The sequence below is a fragment of the Papio anubis genome, chromosome 13, assembly GCF_008728515.1.
Source record: "Papio anubis isolate 15944 chromosome 13, Panubis1.0, whole genome shotgun sequence".
NCBI classification, from domain to species: domain Eukaryota; kingdom Metazoa; phylum Chordata; class Mammalia; order Primates; family Cercopithecidae; genus Papio; species Papio anubis.
Window position 1 is genome coordinate 104973405 of NC_044988.1, and position 21326 is coordinate 104994730.

General features: G+C 58.8%; 1 long non-coding RNA gene and 1 other non-coding gene across 3 annotated transcripts; both read left to right on the forward strand.

Annotated features, from left to right (window-relative positions):
* Positions 1 to 3985: 3985 nt before the first annotated feature.
* On the forward strand, positions 3986 to 14942 carry LOC116270085. Of its 2 annotated transcripts, XR_004178039.1 has the most exons (7): positions 3986 to 4105; positions 4462 to 4716; positions 5765 to 8793; positions 9833 to 10252; positions 10585 to 10847; positions 13541 to 13692; positions 14122 to 14942. It is a non-coding gene; the product is annotated as an uncharacterized LOC116270085 (long non-coding RNA). The 2 variants fall into 2 exon arrangements; XR_004178038.1 differs by lacking the exons at positions 13541 to 13692; positions 14122 to 14942 and having other exon boundaries at positions 10585 to 11089.
* Positions 14943 to 15144: 202 nt separating this feature from the next.
* On the forward strand, positions 15145 to 20046 carry LOC103878066. The gene is made up of 5 exons (XR_004178040.1): positions 15145 to 15227; positions 16403 to 16476; positions 16727 to 16834; positions 17740 to 17835; positions 18720 to 20046. It is a non-coding gene; the product is annotated as an uncharacterized LOC103878066 (transcript).
* Positions 20047 to 21326: the final 1280 nt, after the last annotated feature.

Here is a 21326-nt window from a genome sequence, read left to right on the forward strand (position 1 = left end):
ATCCCAGCACTTTGGGAGGCCGAGACGGGCGGATCACGAGGTCAGGAGATCGAGACCATCCTGGCTAACACGGTGAAACCCCGTCTCTACTAAAAAAAAATACAAAAAAACTAGCCAGGCGAGGTGGCGGGCGCCTGTAGTCCCAGCTACTCGGGAGGCTGAGGCAGGAGAATGGCATGAACCCGGGAGGCGGAGCTTGCAGTGAGCCAAGATCACGCCACTGCACTCCAGCCTGGGCGGCAGAGCGAGACTCTGTCTCAAAAAAAAAAAAAAAATTCATTTGTAATTGCAAGGGAGCAAGAATAATAAGAACAACATTCAAAAGAAATAAAAATGGGCTAGGCGCAGTGGCTCACATCTGTAATCCCAGCACTTTGGGAGGCTGAGGCAGGCAGATCGCCTGAGGTTGGGAGTTTGAAACCAGCCTGGCCAACATGGTGAAACCCCGTCTCCACTAAAAATACAAAAATTAGCTGGGCGTGGTGGCACACGCCTGTAGCCCCAGCTACTTGGGAGGCTGAGGCAGGACAATTGCTTGAGCCAAGATTGTACCACTGCACTCCAGTCTGGGTGACAGAGCAAGACTCCCTCTCAAAATAAAATAAAATAAATAAATAAATATGAAAGCATATTATAAAGCTACAGTAACGCAGACAATGTGACATCACACAAGGATTGGCAACTTGATCAACAGAACAGAAAAGAGGCTCAGAGACAGACTCCACACAGCCCCAGATCAATGACGAAGGCAGAGCTGGTGGAGCAGGCCAGTGGGGGCTAAGATCTTCTCTGTTAATGGTGTGGCATCACTTGGGGAAGCATGGGGAAGATGTGGTTTTTTGTAGTTTTTGTTTTTTTGAGACAGAGTCACGTTCTGTTGCCCAGACTGGAGTGTGCACTGGTAACAGTCTCGGCTCACTGCAACCTCCATCTCCTGGGTTCAAGCAATTCTCCTGCCTCAGCCTCCTGAGTAGCTTGGATTACAAGTGTGTGCCACCACACCCAGCTAATTTTTTTGTATTTTTAGTGGAGACGGGGTTTCACCATGTTGACCAGGCTGGTCTTGAACTCCTGACCTCAAACGATCCACCCGCCTCGGCCTCCCAGAGTGCTGGGATTACAGGCGTGAGCCACCGTGTCTAGCCTTGGAAGATGTGTTTTGAACCCTCCTTCACACCATATGCAAAAATCAATTCCAGAGGCACCAGGCCAATAAGGCTTCAGAGGAAAACACAGAACATCACTGTGGCCTGGGAGTCTGCAAAGATTTCTTAAACAGGGCTCCAAAAGAGCCCACCATGAAAGACAAAGTTAGGTAAACTGGATTATGTGGCAATTAAGACCCAATTAGGAGGGCAAAAAGGCAACCCACAGAGCAGTTGTTCACTGAGAGGATTTGTCACAGGGAGGATTTCCATCCAGAACGGAAAGGAAAGGCAACCCCACTGAAAACCAACAAGCCCCTCAAACAGAAGCTTCGCCCGAATGGCAAAAAGAAAAAAATGGGCTGGGCAGGTGGCTCATGCTTGTAATCTCAGTGCTTTGGGAGGCCGAAGCTGGAGGATTGCTTGAGTCCAGGAATTTGAGACCAGCCTGGGCAACAGAGCAAGACCCCATCCCTATACACACATATGCACACAAAAGAATATTAAAATGCTGGCCCAGCGTCGTGGCTCACGCCTGTAATCCCAACACTTTGGGAGGCCGAGGTAAGTGTATCAACTGAGCTCAGAAGTTCGAGACCAGTGTGGCCAACATGGTGAAACCTGTCTCTACTTAAAAAAAAAAAAATAGCTGGGTGTGGTGGCGGGCACCTGTAATTCCAGCTACTCAGTAAGCTAAGGCAGGAGAATAGCTTGAACTCAGGAGGTGGAGGTTGCAGTGAGCTGAGATCGTGCCATTGCACTCCAGCCTGGGTGACAAGAGCGAGACTCTGTCCTAAAAATAAATAAATAAATATATATATATATATATAAATGTTTAACATGGTTATTCATCTGGAAAAACGTAAATTAAAACTGCAATGCAACACCTGCCCACCAGAGGGCGAACAGGAAGGATGCTGCTTTGTAATCTATGGGGTGGCCTTTGAGTCCTGTATTGTGTCATTACCCTCCAGGGGCAGCATGGGTGGCAGGCATGGGTACCTTCCCCAGGTCGCGCTGGTCTGTCGGGATGTGTTCAGGACAGCAGTGGACACGGCCGCTTCCAACAGAGTCCCCACCCACCCTGCTGCTGACTCCATGGGTCCCTCATAAGGGAAGAGCCTTGTTCCCCCAAATCATCTCCCAGCCCTGCTCTGGCAGCCACCACAGCACCCTGGAAATGCTGATTGTCCCATCTCATGTAACTGTTGCAGCTGCTCCCGTAACCACTGTGCTCCCCCTCCCCCGATGGGGACCCCCATGACCTGGGACAGCCACCCCACTCCAGCCTGACGTGGCCCCGGCTCCACTAGACTTCAACATGGATTTTTCCCTGTTGACCCCCATCCCTCAACAACCACGTAGATGATGAGCCATAGATTCCGCAGCCTCTGGACCCCCTCCCCCTGCAGCTGCCTCTTTCCCAGGCTCGGGGGCCGCATGGCACCCCAAATCTCACACACCTGCTGATGGGTTCAGAGCTACCCCCTCCACTGATGGTGGACCTGCCTTCAGGGTTTCCACAACTTAATTCCGCTGCACAAGTCCAGGGAGGTTCGTTCGTTCTTTCCTTTCTTTCTTTCTTTCTTTTTTTTTTAAGACCGAGTTTTTTAAGACCTGCACTCCCAGGCTGGAGTGCAGTGGCAGGATCTCGGTTCAATGCAACCTCTGCCTCCCAGGTTCGAGCAACTCTCTTGTCTCAGCCTCCCGAGTAGTTGGGACTACAGGTGTGTGCCACCACGCCCAGCTAGTTTTCATATTTTTAGTAGAGACAGGGTTTCACCTTGTTGACCAGGCTGGTCTCGAACTCCTGACCTCGGGTGATCCTCCCGCCTCAGCCTTCAGGGGTGTTCTAACTCTGGCACTGATTCCTACAGAAGAGTGGGGAACGCAGTGACGAATTAGAAGCAAGTCCAACATTGCAGGCAGCTGGAGCTCCCGGGGCTGGAGTGTGTACAGAAAGGATGCCGAGCCCACAGGCAGCCCCTGAGGAGTTTGTCACCTTGAATCTGGAAGGATTTAATTCATACAAAATTCGCCTCACCGGAGGATGCGCGGCCCCGGCCGCTGACGTCCCCACGATGGCCACTGGGTGGAGCCTGAGTCCTCTGATTGCGTGGAAGGGCCCTGGGAAAAATCGGGCCAAATTTTACAGAAATATTGGTGGAAAATGTGACCCAAGAAATTCAGCCCATCCCGCTTTCGTCCGCGTGTGTGACAACCCGGGGGACAGTAACGGTCGGGCAAGACTCGGAAGCCCCACCGAGTGGACCACGTGGGCTTTTACCAGGAGTCTTTCAGTGGCCCTAACCCTCGTTCTGAGACACCTGCCGTGCCTAGGCCACCCATCGCTCGCTCTGCAGCCTGAGTCGCAGTTAACTAAACCGGATTCTTCCAAGGTAGGCTTTGCTGTCACCATGAGACGGATGTTCACTGGGTCCACCGAGCCGCCCACCAAGGCACGGTGACCATCACCATGTGAGCTGTGCACGGGGAGCCCGACTCGGAGGCCGAGAAGCTGAGACTCACACGGCTGCCTCCCACCCACTGCAGCATGCTCAGACCGCGCAAGGGCCTGGGGTGCCTCCGTGGGGACACCTCTGGGATCCCAAAGCATGCCCCTGGCCGTGCGTGGGGGATACTCTCCCCTGGCCGTGTGGGGACACTCTCCCTGGCCGGGTGTGGGGACAATTCTCCTCATGAGGTGGGGGTGTCTGGTAGGGGTTCCTGGGGGTGCCCTGTGGGTCAAGCTAATTTGGAAACGCTGCTACGGCACTGGCCTCCCCATGTCCATGACGGTGCATTGAAGAAAGCCAAGCAGCCCAACTCTGTGGACAGGTGGGCTGGCCATGACCATGACAACCAGCAAGCCAAGGGGGCGTTCGGGACAAGAGGGATGGTGGACATAGGAGGGCACCTCAGGCTCAGCCCCCAGCAGGCCCAGAGCACACAGCGGCCAGGTGGGTCTCAGCCTCCAGAGCAAGTTGCTGACTCTGCTGATGAGGAAGGAGGGAAGCAGGGAGTGGAGAGGGGAGGGAGGGGGGAGGGAGGGAGGAGGGGAGGGAGGGAGGGAGAGGGGAGGGAGGGAGAGGGGAGGGAGGGAGAGGGAGGGAGGGGAGAGAATGGAAAGGGCAGGTGGTGGAGGAATGAAATGGGAAACCCCGCTCCCTTCTGGTTCCTTCCACGGGTGACCTGCACAGTGGGGTCCCAGCTCCCTTCCCGTGCCTTTCGGGGGTGCCTGGTGCGTCCCAGTGCTGTGCTTGCTGTCTCGGCAGAATTCTTTTCAGTTTGTGTATTTTTTCCCACTTGTTTTCAGAAAGGAGTTCCGGCCCGGGGTTCCAGGCCTGTTTGCTATGGAAGAGCAGGCTCCTGGAGCATCGCCAAGGCCCGTTGCCTGGATGGAGGCAGTTTCCACACGGCACATTTGGGTGGAAACGCCTAGAGGGAGAATCTGCAGAATCCGGAGGCACCTGACACCGGACGCTTCTCGGGCCCTCCGCAGGTGCAGCCAGGCTTAGGCCCTGACTGTCTCCCAGGTGACCTCCATCTCTGCCCCACCAGCCCGGCTCTGGTGAGTGACAGTGGGGTCCCCAGGGGGCCATGGGTGTCTCCAACACTGCCTGGGCCATGCTGGCTCCTACCCTTCACACCTGGGATGCGGGCCAGTGGCCCACCATGGCTCCTGATCAGCTCTTGTGTCTCAGGCAAGGTCGCCAGTGGCACTGTCGGCTGGGGACATCCGTGTGGCAGGGGAAGGTGATCAGGAACTGTTGGGTCTGTCCCTCCTTGATGACTGGCCTCGGCTCCCTCTGCTCAGAGCCTGTTTCCCCTCTGCCCTCCCGCTGTCCCTGTGGGATTCCCTGGGTGGAAGAAGCAGGACCTGATGGCATAGGCTGGGCACGGGGGCTCACACCTGACATCCTGGCTATTTGGGAAGCTGAAGCAGGAGGATTGCTTGAGCCGAGGAGTCAAAGACCAGCCTGGGCAAAACAGGGAGACCCCATCGCTATGTAAAAATTTTTAAAAGACAGAATCTGATGCCACTGCTTTTTTTTTTTTTTTTTTTTTTTTCTGGGGAGATGGAGTCTCACTCTGTCACCCAGGCTGGAGTGCAGTGGTACGATCTCAGCTCACTGCAGCTTCTGCCTCCCAGGTTCGAGCGATTCTCCTGCCTCAGCCTCCTGAGTAGCCGGGATTACAGGTGTAGCTGGGATTACAAGCACACATCACCACACCTGGCTAATTTTTGTATTTTTAGTAGAGACGGGGTTTCGCCATGTTGGCCAGGCTGGTCTTGAACTCCTGACCTCAAGTGATCCGCCTGCCTCAGACTCCCGAAGTGCTGGGATTACAGGTGTGAGCCACCACGCCTGGCCTGCTAGTTGTTTTCAGTGAACATGTGTTCTCTCCAGGCCACAAGGGAGTCACCGTTCTGAAGATGGAGGTGGCAGCCTCACAGGGTCCCCGTAGAACGGCTCCCAACTGGCCGGGAAGGTGTGCAGATGGGGTGGGATAGGCCACAGCAGAGCAGTGAGGCTTCAGGGACTGGCTGCGGCCCCCACCCCACAGGCAGGCACAGGTCCTGGAGGACACACCTGGGTTTTCTCCTCCTCCACCAGGACCCTGGCCTGCAGAAGGCCCCTCACCACGCCAACAGGGGCCTGTAAAATGCAAACCCAGCTGTATCCACCAACTGCTTCCACCACGCAGGTGAAGCTGCCTTCTGCCCAGGGCCAGGAGCTCACGGGGCCTGGCCCGGCCACCTCGGCGACTTCATGGAGCACCACCCACCTTCACCCTTCACTGAGCCCCCACAGCCCTGCGCCTCGGGGACCCACCGCGGCGGGGCTCGCTCCAGGTGGGGGCTGGGCTGTCGCTGGCTCCACTGGGCCCCTCACACATGCTGTTCCCACCTCTGGAACACGGTTCCTCACTACTCCCGTCACCTCACCCCACTCACTTGGAAAGGCAGACGCCCGTCACAGCCCCACCCCCACCTGTGTAGCTCTGTGTGGGGCCCTGGCCGCGCTGTAAGTTCCACAAGCCTCTGTGGACCGCGCGGGTGGCCATCTGTCCCCATGCCCAGCACAGTAGCCAGCACATCCTGGAGGTGCACGCGGTGTGTGCCAGGTGAGCTGATGTCTGCAGAGCTGCCACCTGCCACTCTGCCGTCCGCCTGCATTACCGGGTTTCTGGGCCGTTCCTCCCATTTATCCTTCAGATGGACACAGTCGCTCTCCTCCTTCCTGCTCTTTCTCTGCTCCGAAAGCCGCCTTGCTTCGGTGTCTGGGATCTGATGGGTAAAGTCTGATTTCACACTCAGTCCTCTGTGGTGCCACAGACCGTCCAAGGCCTGGTTCTGTCGGCCCAGCCCCACCCTCAGCTCTCGGCCAGGCCCCTGCGCACTTTGCTGACCGTTATCAAGGTCGCTTCTGGGAACAAGCGTGTGGCTTCCCGAGGAGAGTGTGAACATTCCCACAACATCCAGGGAATCTCGAGTGTCCTCTTGTGCACAGAAGCAAACACGTGCTCACGGTCACACAAACAGAAATGTGTCTGTGGACATGCATCGCACGTGTGTGCTTACCCACACTCATGCACACACACAGGCTCGGGCACACATGCTCACGCGCACATGTGTGCACACAGGTCAGAGTAGCAGGAGCGCTGCCAGAGCCCCCCAGGCAGCCATTGCGGGGGCACAGCAAGGTCTCTGCTCAGCTCCCCCGCCAGCCACTGCCCCACCTGTCTGGCTGCCATGGCCCCAGAGACCCAGCTCACCCAGGCAGTGACATCCATTCTATGTCCCCAAAGCAACTGGAAGCCGCTTGTGGGTGGAGGCTGGGAGACAGGATCCAAGGCCTCAGGGGCAAAGGTACGGCCTCATCCCCAACGGTTCTGAAGCTCATGGTGACCACGGGCTCCCTGGGAGTTTAGGGAAAGTTGTGGCCTTTTCCCAGAGAAACAGGCAGAACCCCCATCAAGCGACATGTCGGGGGGGCTGAGATTTCAGGGCCCTCAGGTGTGCCCTGGTCTAGATCTCTCCCAGGCCCATCCCAGTCCCATGAGGGCAGCCCAGCCCCAAGAACCCACCTGACCTTATCAGCAGAAGCTGATGTCACCCAAGGCTGGCAGCGTCTAGGAGGCCCTGGGTCCGCGTCTAGGAGGCCCTGGCTGGCCACATGTTTTGATTCTGGAAGGTGGTGCAAGGAGGGGAGGGAGTTGGTGGGTGAGAAGCCTGGGCCTGTTCTCTTCGGGCCACCCTGCCTCTGAAGCAGTGCATAGAAGCCCCCGGGCGAAGCCATTTATCCACCCTGCAGCCCCATGTCCCCGCAGCCCCGCAGCCCCACGTCCCCAAATGGCCATGATCAGGGACGTTGAGGCTGTGGCCCCTCAGTGTGGGGCTGGGCCTGGCCTGAGCCCTGCGGTGTGACAGCCGGGGCCCCGGCGGTCGGACTTCCATCCTGAGCAGGAGGTGCTCCGGAGGTTCTAGGAGGAGGGTGCAGGGGGGCAGCCAATGGCCCCTGAGGCCCGTCCTGGACCCCTGCCACCCCACAGTACCCTGTGCACCCCACAGCACTCTGCAGGCAGAGATGCTGAGGCACAGGCCTCCTGCTACACAGGGAGGCGGCAGTGAGGGGGCAGCTGAGTCAGGCCTGTTGCGGGCACTGCACTGAGAACCCACAGGGCTCTGAATGTGCTCAGAGGGGACCTGCAGAATGACTCCCTTGGAGAGGGCAGGAGCCGTGGGACACTGCCCCTCCCTCCTCTGAGATCCCCTCTGGGTGGGGGCCACCTGAGACCTCCCCACCGGCTGGCCAGGGTCCAAGCAGGGCTCAGAACCTGGGGCCCTCGGCCAGGCCTGCCTACCGTGATCCCCACAGCCACAGACACAATGGCCCCAGGTAGGAGAAGATGCAGGGAGCCCCTGCCACCCCCTCAGCATCACCCGTGGCCATGGGGCCACACCAAGCTGGCCAGCCCAGCTAGGGAGGGGGTTCGGAGTCAGCGGCCCCCAAGACCCCGGCCCAGCAAATGACGTGAGAGAAAGTGCACACCTGCCCTGTGCATGACCGGCCCCCATCGCTGCTGCAGCCCAGGACCTGGGGAGGAGGGGCTCGGCAGCGCTGCCACAGGCTGGACACCGGGCCCTGCTGCCTCCAGGTGGAGGGGCCGTGAAACTCCATGAAGCTCCGTGTCACCAAGGACCATCACTGAGGGCAGAGGCGCCCCCGTGTCTGTGTTTCATGTCAGACATCAAACTCCTGGAAAACGGCAGCTCGAAGGCCTCCTACTCCTGCGTGGGACAAGGGCTCTGGTGGTCGCCCACCCCACCCCCAGGTCTCCACCTCCGCACCCCCTCCTCCCCTCAGAGAGCCCAGGGCCGAATCCCCACACCCAGCCCCTTTCCCCTGGGCTTCCCCACTGCTTGTGGGTGCCGCCAAGCCTCGAGCCCCCAGGAGGGCCTTGGTAACAGGGCTCAGGGCCGCCGTCTGAGCTGCTCCCTGGAAGGTGGCGTGGCAGCCCTCGGCTCCTCCTGGGCAAACCCAAGGCCGGCGACCGATTCACGCCCCGGGTGACCCTGACAGCGCCAGCTCCAGCAGCACATCTCACCAGGAGGGCCGCCTCTGTTTAGAAAAACCGGAAAGTGCGTGAGCGAATTCTACACCCCCAGAGTCTTCTTGAGTAGAAGTGGCCACGGCTCCCAGGTGGCTCAGATGGGTTTGGCGTGAGCTAGTTATTGATGGAAATGTGACTTGGTGGGAAGGTTCCGGAAGAGGCGGTGAGGCGAGGTGGGGCAGGAATGAGGAGATGACACCACAGAAATTCAAAAACCCCGAGCGGTGGCTCCCCACCTGTGCTTCTCGTACTCCCAGGGTCCCCGCACACTGGAGCGGGTCCCCTCCCCACCAGCTCAAAGTCCGAGACAGGCGGGGTGGTGGCGGGGAGGTCGCTGCGGGGAGGGGCAGACCAGGGTCTGGGGTGCACAGATTTCCCTTTGGGAATAAAAGTCACAGTTGGAAGTTTGAGGAAGAGGGAGGTGAGCTCCACGCTCCTGGGTGCTCCATGGACGGGCGTCCTGTTAAGCCAGGGCTTGGGCTGGGTGAGCCTGAGGCACAGAGGCAGCGAAGGCGGGATTTGCTAGAGTTAGGAAGGTCCTTCCACCCCCTGCTCCATGCATCTGGCCTGCCATCCTTCTGACCTAGAGAGACACAGAGAAGGAGAGAGAGAGACAGACAGACGGAGAGACAGAGATGGAGAGACAGAGGCAGACAGACAGAGATGGAGAAGCAGAGAGAGACAGAAGCAGAGATGGAGAGACAGAGAGACACAGGCAGAAAGACAGAAGATGGAGAGACAGAGACAGACAGAGAGACAGAGATGGAGAGACAGAGATAGAGACAGAGATGGAGAGATAGAGAGACAGACAGAGAGACAGAGATAGAGAGACAGACAGACGGAGAGAGAGATGGAGAGACAGAGACAGACAGAGAGACAGAGACACATGATATCAGTGGTCTGGGTCCACGTCTGTGGTTGGATCTTGGGCTGCAGGTGCCCATCGAGGACTGAGCTGTGAGGGAGACGGGGTCGGAGCTGAGCCAGCCGGGAGGGGCAGGGCACGCTGGAGTGGAAGGCGGCCGGTACATCCCCACATATGTGAGCTGTTCCATTTTCTGTCACAGAGAAAGGCAGAGACGATCTCACTCCCGTGGCTCCACCTTTGTCAGGGAACCGAGAAATGCAGCAGGAGGAGTGTGGTCTCCTTCCTTATCACGACTGACATGGAAAAATCACAAGGCAGGCAGCCTCCCTGTGGCAGAGGCCCGAGGCAGGTGCTGCTCAACCCCTGGACAGCAGCACCCATACGGGGACCGTGGAAAGAGAAAAGGAAGAGAGTCCAGGGGGTGGGCTGTGAGGATCAGGGGCTGGGGCCCCATCCCATGGGCTGGTCTCCCTCCATGGAGATGCCAGGGTACCCTCTTCACCTGCCATCCTCATCACAGGTGGTGTTGGTCATCTGTGACCTCCCTGGTATCTACCTCCCCCCACGACCCCATGCACCACCTGGTGCAGCCCTGGTGGCCGCAGGAATGGCTGCGTAGGTGAGCGTGGGCAGCAGGTACAGGAGACCCGCACACGTACAGAGGGCGTCAGGAAGGGACAGTGTCGGGGGCCGCTTGCGTAGCCTCGGTTCTTGCTGGGACCTGAACTGGAACAGGCTGTGGGGCGACCACACTTCCCAATAGGAAATTCACCCTGAGAGCATGTGGGCCAAGAGGCAGCCAGGAGACCAGGGGCCGTCTGGGGTGGGTTTGGCTGGTCCAGGGCTCTGCAGAGGCTGGGGCGGGGCTGGGCTGCTGCTGCTGTGGGCAGGGCTGGGGGATCAGGTCCCTGAGCTCCTGCAGTGACTTCTTCTTTCTGCTTTAATCCACAGCAAGGTGCACAAACTCCAGCTGTGGGTGAATGGACCCCTGCCCCTGTCCACACCTGCTGCTCTGGGCCAGCGGCCTTTTCCACCAGAGGGGATGGGGTCTTGCTCCAAGGACGGCCCTCCCAGTGGAGTCTCCAGTCCGTTGGGCCAGAGGCCTCAAGGCAGTGCTGGTTAAAGATGGCTGGTCCAGGGCCTGGCCTCGGTCAGAACATCCAGGTGGGAAGACCCTACTGCAGACCGAAGAAGACCCTACTCTCTCTACCCAGGTGTGCAGGGCTCACCGGGCAGGTGGGGACCCTCCAGAAACTCCCACTGAGGCCTCAGGAAGAGCCACAGCCTCCTCCCACCCAAGATGCCTCCTTCCACCCCAGATGGCATGAAACTGGCACCCAGTCTTGGTGCCCCATTCCTTGCCTCCAGTCACCCCTTCTGTCTGCCCCCTGCACACACAGCCCTGCACACATATACACTTGCGCACTCACACACCCCTGCACACACACCCCTGACCTCAAACTTGTACACACACATCTGCACTCACACCTGCACACACTCTTGCACACACCCTGCACTCACACATCTGCATTCACACTCCTGACCTCACACTTGCACACACACCTGCACACACGTGTACACTCACACATGCACACCTCTGCACTCACCCCGCTCCACTCACACACACCTGCACACACACCCCTGCACACACACCCCTGCACTCACACTCCTGACTTCACACTTGCACAAACACATCTGCACTCACACCTGCACACACATATACACACACACCAGCACTCACACACTTGCACACACCCTGAATTCACACCCATGTACTCACACTCCTGACCTCACACTTGCACACACATCTGAACACACACACGTGCACACTCACACACACATACACCCCTGCACTCACACACACCTGCACACACACACCCCTCCACTCACACCTGCATACATACACTCCTCCACTCACACACACCTGCATACACACACCCCTGCACTCACACACACCTGCATACACACACCCCTGCACACACATACACTTGCACACTCACACACACTTGCACACTCACCCCTGCACACTGACCTCAGGCCAGCACCTGGCCACCAGGGAGATTGGGAAGTAGAGGAAGGTGCCCAGAGGCAGAAATCATAGACCCAGGGCGGCAGCTGGGCCCTGGAAGGTCCACAGGGGGCGCTAGGACCCCCTAAGGCCCAACCAAACGGGCAAACTTGAGGTTGAGTGTGGCTGCTGTTGAGTGACATCCTGCATCCAGCAGGAGGAAGAGGGATGGAGGCCAGAAGCTGCCTCCCTGCACTGAGCCCTGCCCGGCCCTGGCCCCTTCTGGAACCTGCATGCGGGTGCAGGGTGGGGCCTTCCGAGGGCGCAGGGGCTGTGGGTGGGGTGCGAGATGCTGTATTGGTCCCTGGCCCCTTGACTCAGGCACGGCCAGCTCAGCGTTGGAGGGTGTGCGGGAGCCCAGACTGAGTCAGCCATGGGCGGCAGCTGCTCCGTCTTCCAGGACATAGGGGACGGGCCCGAGGTCTCCTCACGGCCACCTGAGTCCCTGTGTCTGCGGCCAGGGGTGGGGAATGAGACTTCATCTTCTAGCCTGGCTGTTCCCAAGGCTGACCTGAGAGAGCTGCCTCACCCTGGCCTGCTGATGGAAGCCTCCAGAAAGACCCTGCAAATCAGGCCAGGCCCTACCCAGCCCGGCCTTTGGAGTCTCCCCGATGGGCTGGGGGCATTTCATGCAAACCTAACCGGACCCTTGGCAGGACCTTTGGCCGGGAGCTGACTTCACAGTGAGCTTATGATGGGCAGGCACTCAACTAAGCTCTTTCCTTTATTATCTGACTCCGTCCTCAGAGCACCCTGCACAGACCGTGTCATCCCTGCCCCCTCTCCATCTTTGGAGAGAAAACAAGCTCAGTGGGTTGAACTTGGGACTGCCCACATCCCATGGTGGGCGGGGGTGCGTCACTCCTAGAGTTAACCCTGCAGCACCAGGCCAGAGTAGCCCCCTAGTGTCTATCTAAGAACCCTGGGGCCAAGCCAGTGGTCACCCTGAGGCCAGCGGTACTCCTCAAACCAGACCCCAGACTCCCTGTAAGCTGGAACCTACGGGGGCCGGGCAGCCTCTCCTCAGCCCCATGCAGCCCCAGGCAGGAGGAGGGAGGGCGGTAGGGGGTGGGGTACAGAGGCAGGTGCCACATTCGAGGGCTGGCAGGCATCTCTGCAGCTGCAGCAGGGAAGGAGGGAGTGGGGAGGGGGCAGACCACAGGGGCTTTGTGGCCTGGAGATCCGCACTTAATCCAGATGGCAAACGAGGACCCAAGGCGAGTGAGCAGGGAGCACCTGGCCTGACCCCACGCTGGCCTCTGGACACGTGAGGGCAGGAGGATAGGGCAGGAGAGAGGCTCATGGCCTGGGCTGGGAGTGGCTCCAGCGTTGGAGAGAGGGAGCTGGTGGGAGACGTTTGCAGTAAGCAGGAACAAAGGGCAGATGCCCCGTGAGGGCTCAGTGCCCAGCGCGTGCCGAGTGCCATCCAGGTCTGGTCTGTGTCACCCTCCACCCTCCCCACACCCAGGTGGGCAGGCCTCCCACCCTCCACCCTCCCCACACCCAGGGAGTGCCCCACCCTCCACCCTCCCCCACACCCAGGCAGGCCCCACCCCCTCCACCCTCCCCACACCCAGGCAGGCCCCACCCCCTCCACCCTCCCCACACCCAGGCAGGCCCCACCCCTCCACCCCCACACCAGGCAGGCCCTCCCACCCCTCCACCCTCCCCACACCCAGGCAGGGCTCACCGTGAGCAGGAGGTGAACAGGGATGTGAGAGTGATCCTGGCATTCGTGGCTCCAGCAGCCGGTGGACAAACACACTGGGGGCCAGGGGGCCTGGGAAGGAGGGACTGCAGGCCTGAATGAGCCCACATCCTCCTCTGCCCTCTTCCCAGCCCCCCTCAGGCCACAGGCCTCATCCCAGAATCCAGGACAGACGTGCAATGCAGTTAAACTGCCCCGACAGCCACGCCACACCCAGTCCAAACCACAGCTTCCCATCGCTTTAGACGCCGGGAGGTGCCGGGGAGGCGGCGTCATTCCTGGGGTAGGGTTGCGGAACTTGGAATTTTTAGGTGGCGGGTGGGAAGGTGGGGTGGGTCTGGGCAGCACAGAGGAGGGAGCTGGTTGGGGGCACTCTCCCTTCCCCGGAGTCATGGCGCTTGAGAAAGGCCCTCTCCTGCTGCTGGCCCTCGGCCTGGGCCTGGCGGGTGCCCAGAAGGCTCTGGAAGAAGTGCCGGTACAGCCAGACTTTGATGCACAGAAGGTAAGTGTCATGGGTCCAGTCCCCAGACTCAGGCTTGGAACACGGGCTGGGGATGACACGAGTGTCACATTGAGGAGGTGCAGGGGGTGGGGGCTGGTGGGCGGTGACTGGGGTTTGGGTCCTGCCTGACCCTGCAGCAGCTCTGGAGGGTGAGCTGCACCTGAGCCTGGGTCCAACCCAGGCAGGAACGGGCTCTGTCCTCCCGCACAGCCAGAACCAGCAGCCACTGATTAACCTCGGGGCGCTTCCCTCTCTCCTGGCTGTGGAAGCCGCAGCACAACAGCAGTCTCAGGAGAAGGCTGCAGGGCGGCGTCCAGTGAAGCAGAGCACCCAGACGCTGGGCCCAGGCAGGGAGCAGGGGAAGGGTTCACCCTGGGTGACACGAAGAGGCCAGCCCCGGGTGCAGGGAGGGTCCCAGTTCCTCCTCCCTGTGTGGCCCCTGGGGTCCTGGTGCTGCTGGTGGGAGTGCAGGGATGGAGGGACGCCCAGCACAGAGCCAGACCCTCCCTTCTACCCCCCCTGGCCAGGGGAACAGAGCTTGGATCAGGCAGAGGCAGGGGTGTGGGGCTGAGGGAAGTGAGGGTAGCAAGTGGGGAAGGGGATTGGACAGAGATCTGAGAGAAGGGGACGGGAGGTGACTCTTCCCAAGAAGGAAGCACGGCTTATCCTCCACCTGGACCCACAGATGGGCATTTGCCAATATAGACCGGGAAGAGGGAATGTTTGCCAATGCAGCCCCCTGGGAGGGGCACGACCTCCTGGTGACCATGCTCAGTGCCAGAGCTGGGGCCTGAGAGCTCAGAGGGTGGCCCACTGGTGCCCACAGCCGGGCACTAGCCGGCCTCTCCCGCCCCAGCCCGCACCCCTGCAGGTGGAGGGGGTGCCACACGGCCAGGCACTAGCCCTCTCCCACCCCAGCCCACACTCCTGCTGGTGGAGGGGGTGCCACACAACCGGGCACTAGCCGGCCTCTCCCGCCCCAGCCCGCACCCCTGCAGGTGGAGGGGGTGCCACACGGCCAGGCACTAGCCCTCTCCCTTAGCCAGCACCCCTGCGGGTGGAGGGGTGCCACCGCGACCAGGCACTAGCCCTCCTGCCCGACCCGTACCCTGCAGGTGGAGGGGGTTGCCACCGACCTGGGCACTAGCCGGCCTCTCCCACCCTGGCCTGCACCCCTGCAGGTGGAGGCGTGGCTCACCCACTGCGGCTGGCGGCCAGCCCGCCAAACCCTGGTCTCAGCCCGACCCTCTGAGGCTTGCTCTCTACTCCATCCAGACCAGGGATGGTGGGGACGTGGACTTCGTGCTGTTCTGGAAGTAAGCATGGCTCCTGCCACCCCTCTCAGGCGCTCACTCTCAGACCCAGGGACCCCCAAGGGACAGTGACAGTGTTCTGAGGCAGAGGAACACATCACACCAAGCTGAGGCCCAAGACCCCGCTCCAAGAGGGGCAAGCTCGGAAGCTGCCAGAGGCAGGCGGGCAGGAAACACCAGCCCAGCCCCGGAGGCCACGTCCAGTCCCAGCAGACATGCCCACTGGGCCACGGGCCTGTGTTCCAGCTGTGAAGGAAGCCCGGGTCTGGCGTTTTAAATGTGCCATCTCCAGTGTTTGAAAGTTGCCTAATTCCCAACAACCCCCTCCCAAGGACCACAGCCACCCGGGTCCACGCCCCTTTCGGCCCCAATGTAAGTCAGGGAATCCCAAGGACAGCTGCGCTGTCAGCAAAAGAAAATCGGCCCTGGGGACAAGCTGCGCTGAGCCCAGTGACACCGACAACAAGCCCACATTGTTCCACCTGCACCCACAGCTCTGAAGGCCGTGAGACCCACATCCTAGTAGCCACTCAGTCACAGACACACCGTGTGGGGGCCTGCAGAGTCCCAGGGGTTGGCGGGTACCCACCCCAAATGAGAAACTGAAGACCCCAGAGCAAAGGGCATGGGAGTGAGGGGGGCTCTGTCTGTGCACAGAGGCAGGACCATGGGGGTGAGGGGGGCTCTGTCTACACACAGAGGCAGGACCATGGGGGTGAGGGGAGCTCTGTCTACACACAGAGGCAGGAGGAGCATGGGGGTGAGGGGGGCCTCTGTCTGTGCACAGAACCAGAGCGAGTGGGGATAGGCAGGACAGTCAGGGTCCCAGCCCCCAAGACCTGCAGTTCAGAGCCAAGGCCAGACTGGGACCAACCCGCTCCAGGAGGTTTGGTGTCATCCCAGAAATGAGGACGACCTCACTTCCTCACTCCGACCCCATCCCCAGCACCCCCTGGGCATCGCCGCCTCCTGGCTGCATGACCCTGGTGCCTGTGCCAGGACAAGGCTGACCCAGAGCCTGGGGAGCTGACGCCCCGGGGAGGACAGGAGGGCTCTCAGCTGGTGGCAGCCCCAGTGTCCGCTGGTAGAGAGCCCTGAGAGGGTCACAACATCCTGGGGCAAGACAACAGGACAGAGTTGGAGGCTGACCAGGCCCTGGTTCCCTTCTCCTTTCCCAGGGGAGAAGGGGTGTGTAAAGAAGCAAACATCACCGTCCATCCAACCCAGTTGCAAGGCCAGTACCAAGGCTCCTGTGAGTGCCCCTGTCCGGGATCCAGGCTGGGCTCTGAGTGGGGAGGGGCGAGCAAGGGACGCTCAGATGCCCAGTCCTGGCCGCAACACTCAGGAGGGGGCTGTCGGCTTTGGGGAAAGACCAGGTGCTGGAAGGAGGCCGTGCATCCTCTTGGTCGCACTGCACTGTCCACAGGGCATGGGGGGGTCCAGGGCCTGGGGGACAGAGGAGCGAGGCATCGTGTATCACCCGGCCCCGGGGTCTCCCACAGTTGAGGGCGGCAGCATGCACGTACGCTTCGTCAGCACCGACTACAGCAACCTCATTCTTTACGTGCGCTTGGAGGATGACGAGATCACCAGCCTGTGGGTGCTGCTGGGTAAGTGGCCAGCTCTCCCCAGCGCTGGCCGGTGCAGTGCCCGGGTCCCCAGATAGGAGGGAGGAGCTGCTGGACACTCCCAGGTCTGTGCGGAGACTTGCCGTCCTGTCTGGGAGGTGCCTTCTGTGCAGTGTGTTCTGAGGGCGCAGGCAGCCTCGGGCTGAGCGGCAGCTGAGCGCACCCTCAGGGAGGGTGTCCCCACGCAGGACGTGCACCGCGGGTCGGCTACGAGGCGGGCACGGCTCTGGGTGCTGCACTGGGAGCTTGAATTATCAGTGGATGGAACTGAGAAAATGCTTTCCTTGTCTTCCTCCTTATCAAGCAATGTCTCGGGGTCCTGTGGGTCTGAAAGTAAAAGCACCATGGGAGAAGGGCTCGAAGGGCACAGGGGACAGAGTCGGGGACATCAAGGGGCTGCGGTGTCCTGAAGACGAGGTGGAGATAGATGGGCCTGGGGGCATTTCAGGGCGGAGGATCAGCCGGAGCCCGAGCCCGGGATAGGGTGGGGGAGTGGGACCGCAGCAGTCGAGAGGCCCCAGGGCTGAGAAGGTCGAGGGGGTGGGAAGGGTGGCACCATGCCAGAACTTGGTACCCTCTGGGGATCTCCACTGAGGCGGGCCAGGCCTGACTCCCTCCTTCCAGGGGCACTTTACCTGCCATGCTCAGAACAGACCTGCGTTTAGAGGAGACAAGGTTGGGGCCACTGCAATCAGAGCTGGCCGGGCCCGGGAGGTCGCAGAGGGGATGCTGCTGTGGGCCGACAAGCCCCCAGCCCATGGCAACTTAGCGATGGGGTAGCAGATGGCCAGGGCTTCTGCCTCCCCGTTGTTCTCCGCAGAGGAGGAGGGCAGAAAAGACAGAGGCTCCAGGCCTCAGTCCCTCACTGTCAGCTCCTCTGATTCCAGCAAGAAGAATGCAGGAGGACCCCAAATGGGTGGGAAGATACTTGGAGTACGTGGAGAAATTCCACCTACAGAAAGCCCCAGTCTTCAACATAGATGGTGAGCACTGCCCCCCAGCCACGTCCCGGAGATGGATGGGAGGAAGACCCAAGGGTCTGGGGCCTGGTCTTCCCAGCCAGCACCACAGAGGGTATAGCCCATCCCCACTCCCCTTACGGCCAGGCCTGTGCGGGCTGCTTCAGGGGCTGCCGGATTTCACCAGCCCCACGTGACACAATGATATGGGCCCGATGCCGTCTCCACTCTACAGATGTGGCTCAGAGATGTTCAGTAACAAGGCCAAGTTGCACAGCCAGGAGGAGGAGCTGGAAGGGATCCAGATCTCCTGCCTCCTGAGCCAAGTGCCCAGCCAGCCTCTCCCCTCTCTTGCCTCCCAACACATCATTTGGTCAATCAACAAACACACGGGCCAGGCCTGTTCTGGGAGTTTGGGACTCACTTAGAACAAGACAGACACATCATCCAGCCCTCGTGCAGGTTACATGGTAGCAAGCATTGTAATTACCTGATTTGTTAGAGGCAAGGCCTACAGGGGTGGGAGTGGGGGCTAGAGCAGGGTTTGGGGAGCCTGACCATGCTGTGTGAGTACAGGCAGCCAGGGTGGGTGGCCCTGAGATGGGATGAGGTGAGGAAGGCTCCCTGGAAGAGGAGTCATGCAGATGGAACAGGAGTCGAGCGGAGGAGGGCAGGGATGAGATCCAAGGCTGAGTAGGGCAGTGGTGGGGCCTTGTGGGCCCCCAAGGGAACTGGGTTTCCACAGAGCACAGGGCCCTGGCAGGACACAGCCAACATGGGGAGGCAGAAGGCCAGGTGATGCCACTGAGGGACAACTGTTTCGTGCTATGTGATTGATTGATTGATTGATTTCAAAATGAATGAGTGAAGTCCTCAGAATCATCAACTTTTTCTTTTCTGCTCCACAGGCCCTTGTCCCCCACCCCAAGCCTAGGTCTGGCGGCTCCGGAGTCTTCCTACCTGGGCCTCTTACCCCTCTGTTGCCCTCAGCCCCCCTTCCACCTCCTTCACCTTGGTTTGTGGCCTAGACTCTGCCCCAGCTCCCTGCTGGAAGTCCTTTTGCATCTCAGGGACCCAAGGAAGCTCCCCAGCCTGGGGCCCAACCCTGCCTGTCTCCTGGTCCCCTCCCCTGCTGGGAAGGCCTCTTCCTTCTGTGGGTCTCCAGGTCCTACCAACCACCTGCCACAGCCAAGGGCCAACAGCATGCCCCAGCCTGGTCTGTGGGCTTGGAGCACACCCAGGGTGTTGAGGAGGGGGCACATGGCCCCCTGAGCTCCTGCCCACAGCGCCAGATGCCTCCAAAACATATACAATGAGTGGAACACTGTAGCCCCAAGTGCCTCCAATGCGCCCCCCGAGAGCTGCTGCGGTGACCCCCAAGTGTCCTTCAGGAACTTGACCCCACAGAGGCTGTTCTCAGACTCCAGCTCCTCTCTACTCTGACCCGCCTCACCTGGGTCTGCTGGGGACCCTCTAGAGAGGCGGCGTCCATGCTCCGTGAGCAAACACATATGTCCCTACCGAGGTCCGAGAACCCTGAGTGAGCCCAGCTCCAGACCCTGCTCCCCATAGGAATCCAGCAGGGCCACCAGGTAAACAAGGACGGCTCTACCTGTGTGGCAGGTGAGACCGGCCAACGCCCACTCCTCCGAGCCCAGGATTCTGAAGGGCAACACCTGCTTCTACTCCCGGCGAGCCAGGGCCGCCCATCAGCAGGGCAGGCTCTGAGGAAATTGGGCCAAGGACTTGATACCTGTTGTCTGGAACTCCCAAGACAGGTATGGCCAGAGGCTGCCCCGAAAACGCCTCCAGTGAGGCCTTCTCCCCCTTCTCCCCCTTCTCCCCCTTCTCCCCCACGTGGGATAAACACAACGGAATGAAACCCAGAGCTGGTGGTGAAGCTGATGATGAAGCCCCACGGTTCTCCTGAAAATCAACAAGCCCGGCTGGAAAAACACAAGGAAAAACGACACTCACAAAGCACACGTGTAACAAGAGGTTTATGGAATTTGTAAGATCATAAAAAATAGCTTTTTCTGGGGCCCTAAAATGACCGGGATAAATAGCGACGCGAGAGTGCTGCGTCTCTCTCAGCATCGTTGAGTTGATAACCTCAGGTTCACCCACACACTTCAGCAATTCCATTATTCTTCCAGTGGGATTTTTCCCCAAACTGCAGATCTGTATCTAAAATTTACATGAAGGAATAAAAGTTTGGAAACATTTTTAAAAGAAGCATCATGCAGATGGCTGTACCATTCTATCCTAATATCAAACAGCAGTGATGAGAAGCGTGTGACATTAGCTCAGGGCAAAAGAACAGCAAGAAACTGGGTATCAAGTCAAGGAATGAACCCGAATGTATACAACAACTTCAGAGATGGTACAAATGTCCTGTCCTAAAAAAGCATTATTTATTCAATAAATAGTGTTGAGGGAAATGGGCAAGACAGATCGGGGGAAATAAGATTGGCTAGCTCACCTACATATTATCTTAAAATTCGTTCCTGATCAATTCTGAATAAAAGGAAGGAAATCTTGAAACTTCTTTCTATAACTTGTGGATGGGGTGCCTACACGGACAGTATCAACACCAGGGGAAAGGTTGAGAGCTTTAAACTTGGCATATCAAAGACATCATCAACACTATCAAAATGGAAAGAACAATCTGAAATTAACATTTGCAGCAAAAGTGACGAAGGGTTCATATCACATATGTAAATACATATGTAAATCAGAACTCCTTGAAGGGCCAGGCGTGGTGGCTCATGCCTGTAATCCCATCACTGTGGAAGGCTGGGGGCCAAACGATGGCTTGAGCCCAGGAGTTTGAGACCAGCCTGGGCAATATAGCAAGACCCTGTCTCTAAAAAAAAAAAAAAAAAAAAAAAAAAAAACTTAAAAAAAAGCAGTCCCAAATTAAAAAAATAACAAGAAAAAAATAGCTGTGCATTGTGATATACATCTGTAGTTGCAGCTACTTGGAAGGCTAAGGCTGGCAGATCCCTCGAGCTCAGGAGTTTGAGGCTGCAGTAAGCCATGATATCACACCACTGCACTCCAGCTTGGGCAACAGAGTGAGATCCTGTCTCTGAAAGTAAAAAGAAAAAAAGCACTGAGCAAAAGATAAGAAAGGCTATTTGCATAGATCAAAAGGCTGATTCAAAGGTTTGACTTCGGCCAGGTGCAGTGGCTCATGCCTGTAATCCCAGCACTTTGGGAGGCCGAGGCGAGCAGATCACGAGGTCAGGAGATCGAGACCATCCTCGTTAACACGGTGAAATCCTGTCTCTACTAAAAATACAAAAATTAGCTGGGGGTGGTGGTGCACACCTGTAGTCCCAGCTACTCAGGAGGCTGAGGCAGGAGAATGGTGTGAACCCGGGAGGCAGAGCTTGCAGTGAGCCCAGTCTGGACTCCAGTCTGGGTGATAGAGCAAGACTCCGTCTCGAAAAAAAAAAAAGGTTTGACTTCATAAGTAATCAAATAAAAAAGAGAGGCCATTTATTATTGCT